We start from the raw sequence: 14,942 nt of genomic DNA, 5'->3' as shown, positions 1-14,942 counted from the left end.
TAGCTCAGATCCTCAGAGTCAAAGGAAGTTAGGCAGCTAAATACCTTTGAGGATCTGGGCCTATATTAGCCTCCATTTATAAAACAATCAAATGTGCATGGAGCTTCATAGGACAAATTAAAAAGACAAGGTCCCTGCCCAGAAATGCCAGCGTCTAATTTAGATGTGGCCCCAGTGGCGGAGAGTAGCAACAATGGGGAATGAGACGGACAAAGTTTAGTGTGAAAGGATCATATGGTTCCACTGTCTTAGAACTTCCTTCTTAGAGTTTACCCCTGCCAGCTGAAAATACAAATGGCCCTGTCTCCATTAGGGTTAGTTAACATGTTTTCAGGTTTATTTGGAAAGTCAAGGCCACGGTAAGTTAGGGGTAGAGCTGAGACTAGAAATCAGATCACTGGAATGCGAGGCCCGTGTGTTAGCTATCAACCTAGCCATTTTTTGTGACTTTCTTTACCCGATGACTAAGCAAGTCTTCACTTGGGGGTGGCAGTGTGCCACTTGTTTCCTGAATGCCTAGTCCCTGGGGTTACCGTGCCTCTGCATGTGTTTATGGAAGCTCACAAAGACTAGAAAGCTTCAGTTCTTGCAGATCACTGTTCTGCTTTCCAAAGAATCTGCTCCAACCGGGCCAGAGAGCTCGCAGCTAAACCCCCAGCATTTAATGACAGGACGAGTTTATTTAAACACATTGTTCAATCAACAAGGTGCCAAGCTGGAAGGCTGGTGTCCGTGGGCAGTTATTACAATATGTTCCTTGGCTGGGGTTCGGTGTTACCTTGAGTGCTGAGTGACAAAAGACAGAACAAAACCGGAGAGCCAAATCCTCTCGGCTTTCTGCAAGTTCACACTCTTACCAGCGGAAGGCTCCGTAGCAGCCGTCCAGAGATACTCATCAATCAGGATGGGAATTTGGGAAACAACTTGGCTTGGTGGGTTTTGTTTTCTTGTACCTGTTCAGACACCTTCAGGCACTAGGGGCTCAGGCACGTTGAGCTGCTAATTAGCTAAAGAAAACATCTTTGCACAGAGGAGACAGCACAATGTGCAACAGCAAAGCCAATGCTTACATTACTTCTGTGGGGATATAAATCCCTATTGACAGGTTAGTAGCAGGAGCTCCGGTGGGACTGGGATTTAGGGGCTGAGTCTTCAGACGGTAGCTCAGAAAACATGGCTTCTATTCCTAGCTCTGTCACTGACCTGTTGTGTGACCTTGGGCAAGTCTGTGCGTCCGTTTCTCCTCCCTCCCTTTGGATTCTCTGTTGAGATGGTAAGCTCTTCGGGGGAGGGACTGTATCTAGCTCTTTGTCTGTAAAGGGCCTGGCAGGAGAGGGCCCTGATCTTGGTTGGTGCAGCTGTAATATAAATTACATGCAACAAATACCAGAAAAGAACATTCATGTTTTAAAAATCAAGCACTCAGGAGTTAGGAAAGGCTTGAATGAAGGTTGATGTGCGTTACACCACGGCCTTCCACGAACACGATCACTTCTTGCTGTTCCCCAAAGGAACCCCTTCAGGAAATTCCATCCCGTTGGATGCCACCCTGCAGAACTGGATTCTATCCCTGCCTCCGCTATAGCGTTCCTGTCTGATGCTGAGAAAGTCACTTAAACCAACTCTCCTTTTCTGGGTTTCTGACCTGAGATACCTGGGGTTAGAGTTACAGAAATGCTAAGCACTCCCAGTGGCAAGGAAGTAAACAGGGGTAGGGCTTGGAACATAGGAAGTGCACCCGAAATTAGTGGAAATTGACAACACGGGCTTTAATTTTTCCATGGCTTTGGTCCCCATTTTGGAAAGGGGGAGAATAAAACCTCTGCCTCAGAGAGAGAGTTCTGAGAAGAAATTCACTAACGTTTGTGAAACAGCGAGATCCCGGGGGCCCAACGTTCCATTTCGAACATACAGGACGGACGTCAGATGTCCCCATGCCACAGACGTGCCAGGGGGCCGAATTTGAGCATCACTGTGACCATGTGCACCAAGTTGCAACACCATTCAAATTTAGCCCTGGGCACCCCTCTGTCATCAGGTTGGTTAAGTCCAGCGAGTGATGCTTATTTACACCAGCTGAGGATCCAGGCCCTGAATTTTTGTCCCAACAAGACCGCAGATCTACTGGGCCTAATTCTGATCTTATTTATACTGGTGTAAATGAGGAATAACTCCACTGCAGCCAAAGGAGTTATTCTTGGTTTACGTCTATGTAACAGATCAGAATCCCTCTCCGTATAACGCTTACCTATCTGGTGCCTTCATTACCTAGTGTTTAAAAAGCTCTTTGAGCTCCCCAGACGACAGGCACCGGAGACAAGCTGTTCCTTCCATGGGAGTTGTGACCGAGTAAGGATGTCAGGGTTTGGCCATTCTCATTCCACCAGATAATCAGGCTCAGACCAAGGAGTAAGTGCTCTGCAGTCAAGTAGGAAACAGGGTTCTACTCTCTGATCTGATCTCTGGCTTCCTGTGCCGGCAGAGCCTGTGAAGCCATGCTTGGCTTTGGCAGAGATGCCTCCTGCTTTTCAACAGAGACCCCTCCGGCAGATAAGGAGTGACACTGAGTGGCTCCAATGGGAGTCTTATGCAATGCTCCCCAGGCAGAGAGAGGGAGGCTGTCTCAGATAAGGAGGGAGATGGTGGATGTAACCCTAGGGCAAAGAACCAGTGTTGATTTTTTTATTCAGTATTTAACTTCCAGAAATGCCTCAGAGTGAGGGGAAGTTGCACATGGGAAAGCACCTGGGCGTCTAAGTAAGGGGGTCTGCCTGGTTCCATGTTGGGAAATGGACATGTGTTAAGTGAGGATAGCTATGAGGTTAGAGAAACAGCCCCAGTGGGTGGAAAGAACACACTGCAGGGAGGGCACAGAAGAATGTGCAAGGAATAGCTGAGTCAATTCACCTCCCTTCTGAATCTGCCTGCTTGAGTACAACATGCACCTCGTCCAGCCAAATTCTGCTTGAGTGTATGGCATAGCATTGAAAGAAGCAATCTCCTCCCCACCCATGGCCTGGAAGGGCCTCTGTCAGCACCGTCAGGCATTTGAAACTTAGCTAAACATCTGAACCATGTTTATGTCTTTTTAAAATCCCTGTTTGTTTCTTTTTCTTTCATGGAAAAAAAAATCCACGGGGGTTTGGTTACAGCGGGGGCCTGCACACTGCTTGGTGTTGTATAAACGAAATAAAGCCCTGGATTCTGTCTGGCTAAAATGGGATGAGAGTCCAAAGGGCTACTCCACGCTGAGAGATTTTGGTTCTGGCCCAATACAGAAACTTTTTGTTCTCTGACTTGTTTCTTTCCCTTCCCAGAGCTGCTTTCCTGCAGAGGCACCAAGAAAGGGTCTATCAATCAGCTTGTATGGCAAGTGAAATGAGTTTCAGAAGAGATGAAGATTGGTCTTGGATTGTGCAGACTCACTGGGACGTAACAGGCCCACATGATCCTGGGTGTGAACTATGAATTCCAGTTTAGAGCTTGGGAGACAAAGATTGCTCAACCTATATTGATTGTGTCATTAAAAAAGACCTAGGGGAGGTTTCTGCAGCCTGGATGGGTTCCCAAGGACAGGCAAAAAGAGAGACACATTCCTCATTTGATGTCATGCTTCTATCATTTGTAACCAAGGTCATCATGCAAGGGTTAATTTTAGAGCCAGATGTAGTAATTTAATCATGCACCCCTTGTTTAGTGGGACCCGTGGCAGCTCTGGAAACCAATCTGGCAGGCAGCTAACCTGATACTTTTCTATTGACTCAGTAGGAATTGCACCACTGCCATTTCTCGGTGTGTCTTGTGTGGCTGCCACCCAGCTACTACCAGCTCCAATGCTGCCTAGCGTATGAAAGCTGATAAAGCCCCAACTCAGGATGTTATGGCCATGACCCCATAAAAATGCTCTTGGAGAATCCTTGTCCTAATAATGCAATAACCTAAGAAAGGAATAGATATTTATGAAGACAAAACCTATCTAAGTAATCCTTTTATATGCTAAGGGTGAAATCCAGGGCCCATTAAAGTCAACAGCAAAATTGCCATTGACCTCAATGAGGCCAGGATTTCACCCGTATTGTATGTATTCAGCCCTTCAGGCCATTGACTGGCAGCTGTTATCTGGAAAGCCAGTGTCTGACATTAAGAATTCTTCTCCATTAGCCAGATTGACTGGATAAAATGTACAGTACGATGATCTGTAAAAGGTTATCAAAGGTTATTGTAAAGAGGATGGTGATCATTTGTTCTCTATGTCCACTGAGGATAGGACAAAAAGTAATTGACTTATTTTGCAGCGAGGGAAATTTAGCTTAGATGTTAGGAAAAGCTTTCTAACTATACAGTTAGGTATTGGAACAAGGAGGTTGAAGAATCCCCATCTTTGGTAGTTTTAAAGAACCGGTTAGACCAGGGGTCCCCAAACTTTCACCTGCCAGGGTCACATCACTCACTCTTGTTTTTATGGGGGGCCAGAGGGGCTCCTCCTGGCCAGGGTGCTGGGCCCACGTCACGTGGGAGGGGGCGGGGGAAAGGTGAAGCCAGGAGGGGGGAGCGGACTCAGTGGGCCAGTCAAAATGTTTCTGGTGGGCGGGATGCGGCCCGCGGGCCCTAGTTTGGGGACCCCTGGGTTAGACAAACACCTGTTAGGGAAGGTCTAGGTATATTTAGTCCTGCCTTAGCACAAGGGGATGCACCACATGACAAGACAGTGTGCTACCTTCCTGGAGCCGAGTCATGAGACATCACTCTAAGATTGGATAGGCTTTAGGAGTCGATGGGAAAGGATCCATTGTTCATATGAGCACTAATGACACTGCTTTGCACAAATTGCAGATGACTTGAGGGAATTCAGAAGCGTACTGAAGAAGAAGAAAAATGTTCAAGTGATCTTCTCTGAGATCCTTCCTGTCCCACAAGGAAAGGGAGATGGAAGGTGATTATTGTAGGGTGGAGGGTTTTGGTTTGTGAAACATTGGTTCATGTTCTGTGGGGAAAGGGCACCTCCACCTCAGGAGGAAGAGGATCGATCATCACAGGGACAGTCTGGCGAGAATAGTGAGGAGGGCGTTAAAGTAATAAAAAAAAGGGGAGGTGAAAAAGGGAAGATATGAGCACTCAGCTGTTGAAATGTTGAGAACAAACTGAATCAAGGAAACAAACAACATGAAGAGAAAAAACTATTTAATTACCTACACACCAATTCTCGGAGCCTGAGTAACAAACAAGAGGAACTGGAATTGCTCACTGATGAGCATAAATTTGTTCTAGTTGGTATTACTGAGACCTGGTGGGATGATTCCCATTACTAGAATGTTAAAAATCAGTGGTTATAACCTATTTAGGAAGGATCAAGTGGACAAATGGGAGAAGAACGTGACCCTGAAGACATATGGATCAATGTCTTTACAGATAAAGCACAAGATCTGCAACAAACCACCAAATCGCACCAGGGATCAGGGTGACTGACTCCTTATGCACCTATCTGTAATGCATAGGAAAAAAAGCTGTGAGATCATGAGGTACTTCAATTTGAGTGACCTATGCTGGACAAGTGATATATATACTTGATACTTTAAAACAGTCAGTTTCACAAAGCTGAAAACAATTATGATCCAAATCATCTCGGAGGAAGAATGTAATCAGAAATATGTGAATGTTAATTGGGAATTCTTTAAGAACACTTTACTAGATACCCACAATTGAGGAAGAAGGCTGTACTGATTTAAGACAATCTGATTTAGGGGGAAGTGAAGACAGTGTGGCCAGGGAGGCCTATTCTGCCCTGGGGGTCCTGCGCTCTCTCTGGCTACGCCGGTGGCGTAGCTGGGTGGGAGCAGGAGGGGGGGCTAGACCCGCCCTCTACCCCGGGCCCCAACCCAGGGACCCTGCGAGGAGTAGCCTCAAACTACTTATTCCATGAGAGCTACTACCTTCCCTGGGTCACTTATCCGTGCCCCCTCTGCTCGCAGTCTACTTCCTGGAATCGGGCAGTAGGGTTTTTCTGCCTTTCTTGCCTTGAGTCTCTCTGTCTCTGTGATCCTCCCCTGTGTGGGTGAGGTCCTCCCACCCCAACTCCTCCGTTCGGTTGTCTGAGCAGCCGGGTCCTCCTTCAGGCCTTTGGACCTACGTCCCTCGGCCCCATCTGGACGGGCTTCTCCCTAACTCCTGTACCTTGGTGAGAGGTTATTTTGCTATTATATTTGGCACTGGTGTGACTTCTACTGGAAAACTGTGTTCACTTATGGTGTCCCCAAATTCAAGAAGGATGTTGACAAATTGGAGTGGGTTCAGAGAAGAGCACCGAGAATGATTAAGGGATTAGAAAACATGCCATAGAATGACAGAAGCAAGGAGCTCTATTTGTTTAGTTTAACAAATAGAAAGTTAAGGGGTGACTTGATTGCAGTCTATAGGTATCCACATGGGGAACAAATATTTAATAAAGGGCTGGAAGTTGAAGCTAGACCAATTCAGACTGGGAATCAGACAAACATTTTTAACAGTGAGAGAATTACAAATTGGAACAATTTAACAAGGATCATGATGAATTCTCCATCACTGACAATTTCTAAATCAAAAATGGATTATTTTTCTAAAATATTCTCTAGGAATTATTTGGGGGGGAGTTCTATGGCTTGTGTTATACAGGATGATCGCAATGGTTCCATCTGGCCTTGGAATCTATGAATCTCTCAAGTTCCCTTCCAGTCTGATATTTCTATGACTCTATGATTTTGGATGCTGTGTTGAATGGAATATATACCAGATTTAGCTTTATCTGACAGTAGTACCAACTGACACCCAACTCCATGGACTTTTGTTAGATGGGTTTGATGGTCTTGGCTCGGTTTCAGGGTACTCAAAAGTCCACCTCACTAAACTGAGTAAATAGTTTACTATGGTTTTTTCCCCCAAAACAACAGTCTTTGCTCAGGTCATGACCACAGATAAGTGTCAGCCAGTTGTGTTGTTTGGGATCTTTTACTGAAAGCATTTATCCATTGTGTAACTTCTCATTGCCCTGACAGGTTCTTCTGAGTTATGGTGAAGGTCATCTGAAAGAATAAAGTGCAGTTTTGGCTTGTGCCACATCTGGGCTATAGATTCATAAATTCCAGCTTCCTGACCTGACAAAACATTTTTCAGCTGCAGAAAACAAGAAAGGTCAGTGCAGACCCTATGTTTAACTTAGCATTTGTTAAAATTTCCTGGAGCCAGATCAACATTTCTGTTCCTGATTTAGTGACAGTTCTTCTGCCATGGATCAAGAGCCGGATGCCTGACCAGATTCACTGGAACTTCTACGAGCTCCTCTGTAACCCTAGATTGAGATGCTGCTTGGTAGATTTTTAAAGCATGCTAAGTGAAGCTCTGTTTCATACTGTGGACTGGTGAGTGTGGGATTATTTTACCATTTTTTCCAGCAGGGGAAGCAGATCGTTGTCACGAAGGGCTGTGCTATGAGACTGATCCAATGCCCGCTGAAGTCAATGGAAAAACTCCCATCGATGGAGACTGGATCAGACCCTGTGGCCCCAATCCTGCCAAGTGCTGAGCACCATCCACTCCTACCCGAGTGACTGGCACAAGCTTGAAATTAGATGGTGGTTTCTGACCATCGGAGGAGTGAAGTTCTGGAACAACCTTCTAAGGCCTTATCTACATTAGCAATTATTCCAGCACAATGTTTGTCCCTCAGAGGTGGGGGAAAAAAAACCGCTTTGCCAGCAAAAACGCTTGTGTGGACAGCACTATGTCGGTGAGATAAGCTCTCCTGTTGACATCATGCGAATACAGGAGTGCGCTTACAGCGGCACAGCTGTACCGGTACAGTTTTAAAGGTAGACTAGCCCGAAGAGGAGCACTGGAGGCAAAAAACCTAACTTGTTTTAAGACTGAGCTTGGTAAGTTTATGGAGGGGCTGTTAGGATGGGATTGCTTTCCATGGCCCATCCGTGATGCCAGTAGCAAATATCTCCAGTGGCCGGAGATGGGCTACAAAAGGGGGAGGGCTCTAACTTACTACAGAGAATTCTTTCCCTTGTGTCTGGCTGGTGGGTCTCTCTGGCATGCTCCGGTTTTAATTGATCACCATATTTGGGGTCAGGAGGGAATTTTCCCCCAGGTCAGATTGGCAGAGACTCTGGGGGATTTTTACCTTCCTCTGCAGTGTGGGCATGCAGTGGCATAGAGAGGGTGTCCAGTGCTCGGGGGCCAAGCCTACATTTACCCCCCCCAGGCCTCATGCCCCCCCCCCGCATGCAGGGCAGGAGGGGTCCCAGAGCCACCTGCCAGCTGCCCCGGGGAGGGGGGGGGATCTGTACCTGTGGAGGGGGGCGTGAGGCATGGAGGGGGCGCAAATGCAGGCTTGGCTCTGCTCCCCTCACCCCCCCCCCCCACACTTACCCAGCACATGCCGCCCACCTCTCCTGCTTCAGCCCCACAGCCCGGCGCCAGCTTGGACGGGTGGCCTCACCCTCCCAGTCTGGGGAGAGGGGCTGGGCCGGCTCTTCACGACACGCGGGGGGAGAAACTGAGGGGCACCTTGCCCCTCACCTGGCTTACCCGGCCCCCGCACTTACCCACTGCTCCAGCCCCGCAGCCCAGTGCTGCTTGTATGGGGAAGCCTCACCCCCCAACCTGAGGGCAGGCGCCAGGTCGGCCCTTCACAACGGGTGGAGGGCAGGGGGCGCAGGAGGCTGAGGGGCAGCTGCTCCCTCTTCCGCTCCTGTGCCCCCACCGTGTGTCATGAAGGACCCACCCGCTCCCCCTGCCCCCCCCAGCTGGGGACTGAGGCCGCCCCATTTGAACTGGTTCCGGGCTGCGGGGCTGGAGTGGCGGGTAAGTGTGCTCCGGGCCAGCCCTTCACGACGGGCGGATGGCGCAGGAGGCTCTGCGCCCCTCAGAGCCTCCTGCGCCCCCCTCCTCCTGTGTGTCACAAAGAGCCAGCCCAGCATCCCCCCCGCAACCCGGTGCCCAGCGGCCTGCCCCCCACCCTCAGTATGCCACTGGGGGCCTGGGTCACTTGCTGGTTTGAACGAGAATAAATGGTGGATTCTCTGGAACTTGAAGTCTTTAAATCATGATTTGCAGACTTCAGTAACTCAGCCAGAGGTTACGGGTCTATTACAGGAGTGGACGGGTGAGGTTCTGTGGCCTGCGATATGCAGGAGGTCAGATTAGATGATCATGATGGTCTCATCTGGCCTTAAAGTCTATAAGTGGAGGTCTAAATACCTGCAGTGCAAAGAGATGTCTAACAACTCCCATTTGCATTAAGAATCCATGGTGGGCACAAAGTGCAGGTGCAATTATTTGTGCCTACAAAAATGGAGGCCACATGTGGAAAACAAAAGTCAGGCCTGGCATATAAACAGCACTTCCCGTAGACCCCTCTCAGTATTAAAACCTCCTGTCCCCTTGGTGTGGCTGGCTGGGGTCGGAGAGTTCCACACCGTAGTTGCAAAGTGGAAGTATTTAGAAGACTTGTTATCGTGGGTTTTGACTTGACCGACAAAGTGGCAGAAGCATTCGCGACAGTGTTTGAGTGCAGGCATCAGAGGTAGCCATTCCTAGCAGCCGGTGTCAAGAGCTTCTCCTTTACCTAATGCAGACATGGTCACGGTGACTGTTTAGAAACAGATTCACCCGCATCACGAACCATGCAAACAATGCCTGCAGAAACGGATCATACACATATATTCCTAGCACGGGCTATTTTTTCCCCTTATAGTGTAGGCTTTTCGATCTTCCCCTGCTCCTAGCTGAACACAAAACATGCAGCCTCCACGCCGTGCAGGCCCCAATCTCTGCTCCAGCTGGCAGAATGAGAGCTAAAGCAATTGAGTTGGTGCAAAGAAACTGCTGAACTCTGTCCTCCCTGGCAAATCTCTGGGAGAGCCAGTAAGGTCTGAAGCACAAGATGTTTTTGCCAGTCCTCCTGGTGTTGCCAGACAAAATACTTCAGCTTATAAAAGGAATAATAGGTTTCAAATACCTGATGTTTCATCCAGGACCTTTTTTTTCCCCCCTAGGGCCGGAGAATAATTGTTTTCTTTCCCACTTTTCAGTGGCAAAAGAAAAGTCCCTTTCAATGCGCTTCATCTCTGTTCTGCAGGGACCAGCTCTGGGAGATGGGGTGAGGTCAGTTTCCATGTTCTTTCAGAGACTGATCCAAACACCTTTGAAATCAATGGAAACATTCCCGCTGACTTCAAAGGGCTTTGGAGCTGGCTGTTAATTGTTGGCCTCTCTGCTGGAACTGTAGGACTGTAATGGTGGGTGGTTTTTTTTGTTTGTTTGTTTTTTGTCACTTAGCCATTAAGATTTGATCACCAAACTCATTTCACTTCAGCCACTGGGTAACAGCTGAAGTAGCTGGTTATTGCTTTGTTTTGTTATTGGGTGGCTTGGCTTTCCCATCAGTTTCTGTGCCCCAATTGCAAGTTACATTATTACTATTATTGTTTGACAAGCCTTGTTCACTTCTGCCATTTCCCTTCTTGTTAGAGAGCAAGAGAGTATGCTCTTTTTAATGCTTTAACCTTTTAAGGTATCCAATGGCTTCGACATAGCCAATAGGAGGGATTTAGCAGGAAATGATCACAAGAAAATTACATTTTCTTGAACATTACATGGTTATCATACGTACATTACAGATTCTTTTCCAAAGTAATAATGCTACTAATTGGATTATCAAAGTGGCAATTGGTCACGAGACATTAAATGGACCTCATCTGGAGATTCTAATTTTGGACTTGTGGTTTGACAACACATTTCATTCCAGATTCAGTCCAGATGGGACAACAAGGTTACTTACCAGTAACTGTTGTTCTTCGAGATGTGTTGCTCATATCCATTCCAATGTAGGTGTGTGCACGCCCCGTGCACAGATTCCCGGAACTTTTTCCCTAGCAAGCCCCGCAGGGCCAGCTCAGGCGCCCCCTGGAGTGCCGCGCTCATATCGCGGTATAAAGGGCACTGCTGGCACCGCGGGTCCCCAGTCCCTTCTTTCTGCCAACTCCGACAGTGGGGACGGGGGTGGGTTTGGAATGGATCTGAGCAACACATCTCGAAGAACAACAGTTACTGGTAAGTAACCTTGTTTTCTCTCTTCGAGTGATTGCTCATATGCATTCCAATGTAGGTGATTGAGTAGCCATACCTTGGAGGAGGGTAGGAGTTATCGGTGACCTGCTCTAGACAGCACGGCCCTGCCGAACCCTGCGTCTTCCCTTGCTTGTTCCACGATGGCGTAATGCGACGTGAACGTATGGACTGACGACCAGGTCGCTGCCCTGCAGATGTCCTGCAGGGGAACCCTTTCTAGAAAGGCTGCGGAAGAGGCCTGAGCCCTAGTGGAGTGTGCTCTCACCGGCCCTGGGAGGGGTACTCCTGCCTGCTCATAGCATGCTTTAATGCAGGCAGTAATCCACTTGGAGATGCGCTGGGTGGAGACAGTCAAGCCCTTCATCCTATCCGCCACAGCTACGAAGAGCTGTGTCGACTTCCGGAAAGGCTTGGTCCTCTCGAGATAGAAGGCCAAGGCTCGCCTGACATCCAGCGAATGCCCCCTCCTTTCCTCCTCCGACCCGTGGGGTTTTGGAAAGAACACAGGAAGGAAAATGTCCTGGTTACAGTGGAACTGAGACACCACCTTAGGCATAGCCGGGTGAGGCCTCAGCCGGACCTTATCCTTATAAAAAACCGTGTAGGGGGGCTCCGAGGTTAACGCCCTCAGTTCGGAGACCCTTCTGGCCGAGGTGATAGCCACTAGGAAGGCCACCTTCCATGACAAAAGTAGAAGGGAGCATGTAGCCAAGGGCTCGAATGGATGACCCATCAGCCCGTTAAGGACCAAGTTGAGGTCCCAGGGTGGCACCGGGTCCCGCACCTGAGGGAAAGTCCTCTCCACCCCCTTAAGGAACCTCACCGACATAGGGTGAGAAAACAGGGAGCGGCCCTCCATGGGTTGGTGGAAGGCCGAGATGGCTGCTAGGTGGACCTTGAGGGAGGCCAAAGCCAGGCCCTGCAGTTTAAGCTGCAGTAAGTACTCCAAGATGGCCTGTATAGGTGAGATGCTAGGGTGTAACCCTCTCGCTTCTGCCCACCCCGAAAACCTCCGCCACTTAGCTTTATATGTTACTTGCGTGGACGGCTTCCTGCTCCCAGGAGGACCTGTTGAACCTGCATGGAACAGGCTCTCTCTCCCTCCGTCAGCCACAAAGTCTCCAGGCGGTGAGGTGGAGGGAGTCCAGGTCGGGGTGCAACAATCTCCCATGGTCCTGGGAGATCAGGTCGCACCGTCTGGGTAGTGGAATTGGTTCGGTGATGGAGAGGTCGAGCAGCATGCTGTACCAATGCTGCCTCGGCCACGCTGGGGCAATCAGGATAATGTCCGCCCTGTCCCTCTTGATTTTGAGGAGGACTTGGGGCAGGAGCGGGACAGGGGGAAAAGCATACATTAAATCCCCTGTCCAGGGAATCAAAAAGGCATCGGACAGAGAGCCCGGCTCGCGACCCCTGAGCGAGCAAAACCTCGGGCATTTCCTGTTCTCCGCTGTAGCGAACAGGTCCAGACGGGGAGTACCCCACCGTTGGAAGAGGCAAGCCACTATGTCCTGGTGTAAGGACCATTCGTGGCGGGGAGAAAAAAATCTGCTGAGGCGGTCTGCCTCGCTGTTCCGTACCCCCGGGAGGTGAGAGGCAGATAAATGAAACCCGTGCCTCACCGCGAAGTCCCAGAGGTGAATGGCTTCCTGGCAGAGTGCCGAGGAACGTGCCCCCCTTGCCTGTTCATGTAGAACATGGCTGCCGTATTGTCCGTAAGGACTCGGACCACTCTGCCCCTGAGGAAGTGGAGGAAGGCCTTGCAGGCCAATCGGACCGCTCTGAGCTCGCGCACGTTGATGTGCAGAGCTCTCTCCTCCAGTGACCAAAGCCCTTGGGTGCCCTGATCGTGAGAAATGTGGGCTCCCCATCCCCGATCGGATGCGTCTGTGATGAGCGTCACAGATGGGATGAACTCTCTGAAGGGGACGCCCATCATCACTTCCCTCGGGTCCCTCCACCAATCGAGGGATGACAGCACCTGTGGGGGAACCAGGACCATTCTAGTTAGAGAATGCCGGTGTGGTACATACACCGAAGCCAGCCACGCCTGGAGAGGTCTAAGCCTCAATCGTGCCAGTCTCACCACATATGTAGAAGCCGCCATATGTCCCAACAGCTGCAGGCAGTGCCTGGCTGTCATCATGGGGGACAAGTGGAGATCAGATATGATGGCTGCCATCGCCTCAAATCTTGCTTGAGGGAGGAAGGCCCTGGCTTGTACCGCATCTAGCCTGGCTCCAATAAACTCAATACATTGTACCGGAGTGAGTGTGGACTTTTGCGCATTGATAAGCAGCCCCAGTCTAGTGCACAATTCGCGTGTGAGGAACAGACTATGTCTCACATGGGAACTCAACCTCCCCCTGATTAACCAGTCATCCAGGTAGGGGAAGATTTGAACACCTTTACGGCGCAGGTGGGCTACCACCACAGCCATGCACTTAGTAAAGACCCTAGGTGCTGAGGAGAGCCCAAAGGGTAGGGACCGAAACTGATAATGGCGTCCCGCTACCACAAACCTCAAAAACCGCCTATGGGCCGGTAATATTGAGATGTGAAAGTATGCATCCTTTAGGTCAAGGGCGGCATACCAATCCCCTGGGTCAAGGACCGGAATGATTGTGGCGAGGGAGACCATACGAAACTTAACCCGCCTAATATACCTATTTAGGCCACGGAGGTCCAGAATGGGCCTAAGGCCTCCCTTCGCCTTGGGGATTAAGAAATATTTAGAATAAAAGCCCCTGCCCTCTTCGGCCAGTGGGACTTCCTCCACTGCCCCCAACGTGAGGAGCGACCCCATCTCCCGCACAAGGAGTTGAACCGAGGCCGGATCCCCAATGGGGGACAGCTGTGGAGGGTTGTTGGGGGGAAAAGCTGTGAGCTGGAGGGAGTACCCCTTAGCAATCACCTCCAGGACCCACCGGTCCGTAGTAATGGCTTCCCAATCCGCAAGGAAAGGGCGAAGCCTATCTGCGAACGGCCGGCCAAGATCCCAGAGAGAAGGAAGAGTACCACCCTCCGGTTCTGGGTCAAAAACGTTTATTCGGATTACCCCCTTTCGAAGGCCCCTGCTGGCCCCCTGCAGAGGACCCTTGGCGGCCTCCTCTGCTGGGACCGCGGTAGCGCTCACGACCCCTCCTCTGCTGGGCGGGGCGAGGAGCCGGCCTGGGCGGGGGTGGTGGTTGCCTCTGGGCTTGAGGCCTGGACTGCTGTTTGGAGGCCTGAGGGGTATACAACCCAAGTGACTTCAGGGTGGCCCGAGAGTCCTTGAGTGCGTGGAGTTTGTCGTCTGTCTTCTCCGAGAACAGACCCAGGCCATCAAACGGTAAGTCCTGAATGGCCTGCTGTACCTCCTGGGTGAGGCCAGAAGCCTGAAGCCATGAACAGCGGCGCATCACTATCGCCGAGGCCATAGCCCTGCTGGCTGTGTCCGCCGCGTCACTAGCCGACTGCAGCGCAGCGGTGGCCACAGCAGCCCCTTCCTGGAGGATAGTGGAAAAGTCTGTCTCCTGGTCCGGGGGCAGCTGGGAGGCAAACCTCTGCATAGAGGCCCACAAGTTTTTATTATATTTCCCAAACAGGGCCTGATGGTTCGCTACTCTAAACTGCAGCGCCGCAGTAGAGTAAACCTTCCTCCCAAATAAGTCCATCTTGCGACCCTCCTTGTCCTTGGGCGTGTTACCCTGGTTCCCCTGGCGGTCCCTCTGGTTGGCCGCATCGACCACCAGGGAGCAAGGTGCCGGGTGGTTGTAGAGGAACTCAAATGGTTCCTTGGGGACATAATACTTGGGTTCCACCCCCTTGGACGTAGAGGGCAGAGAGGACGG

Source organism: Emydura macquarii, unplaced genomic scaffold (assembly GCF_026122565.2).
Source record: "Emydura macquarii macquarii isolate MOO-44397 ecotype Brisbane River unplaced genomic scaffold, CSIRO-AGI_Emac_v2 contig_3328, whole genome shotgun sequence".
In the NCBI taxonomy this organism is placed as follows: domain Eukaryota; kingdom Metazoa; phylum Chordata; order Testudines; family Chelidae; genus Emydura; species Emydura macquarii.
The sequence above is the reverse complement of the archived record's forward strand: the minus strand, read 5'-3'. Positions refer to the sequence as shown.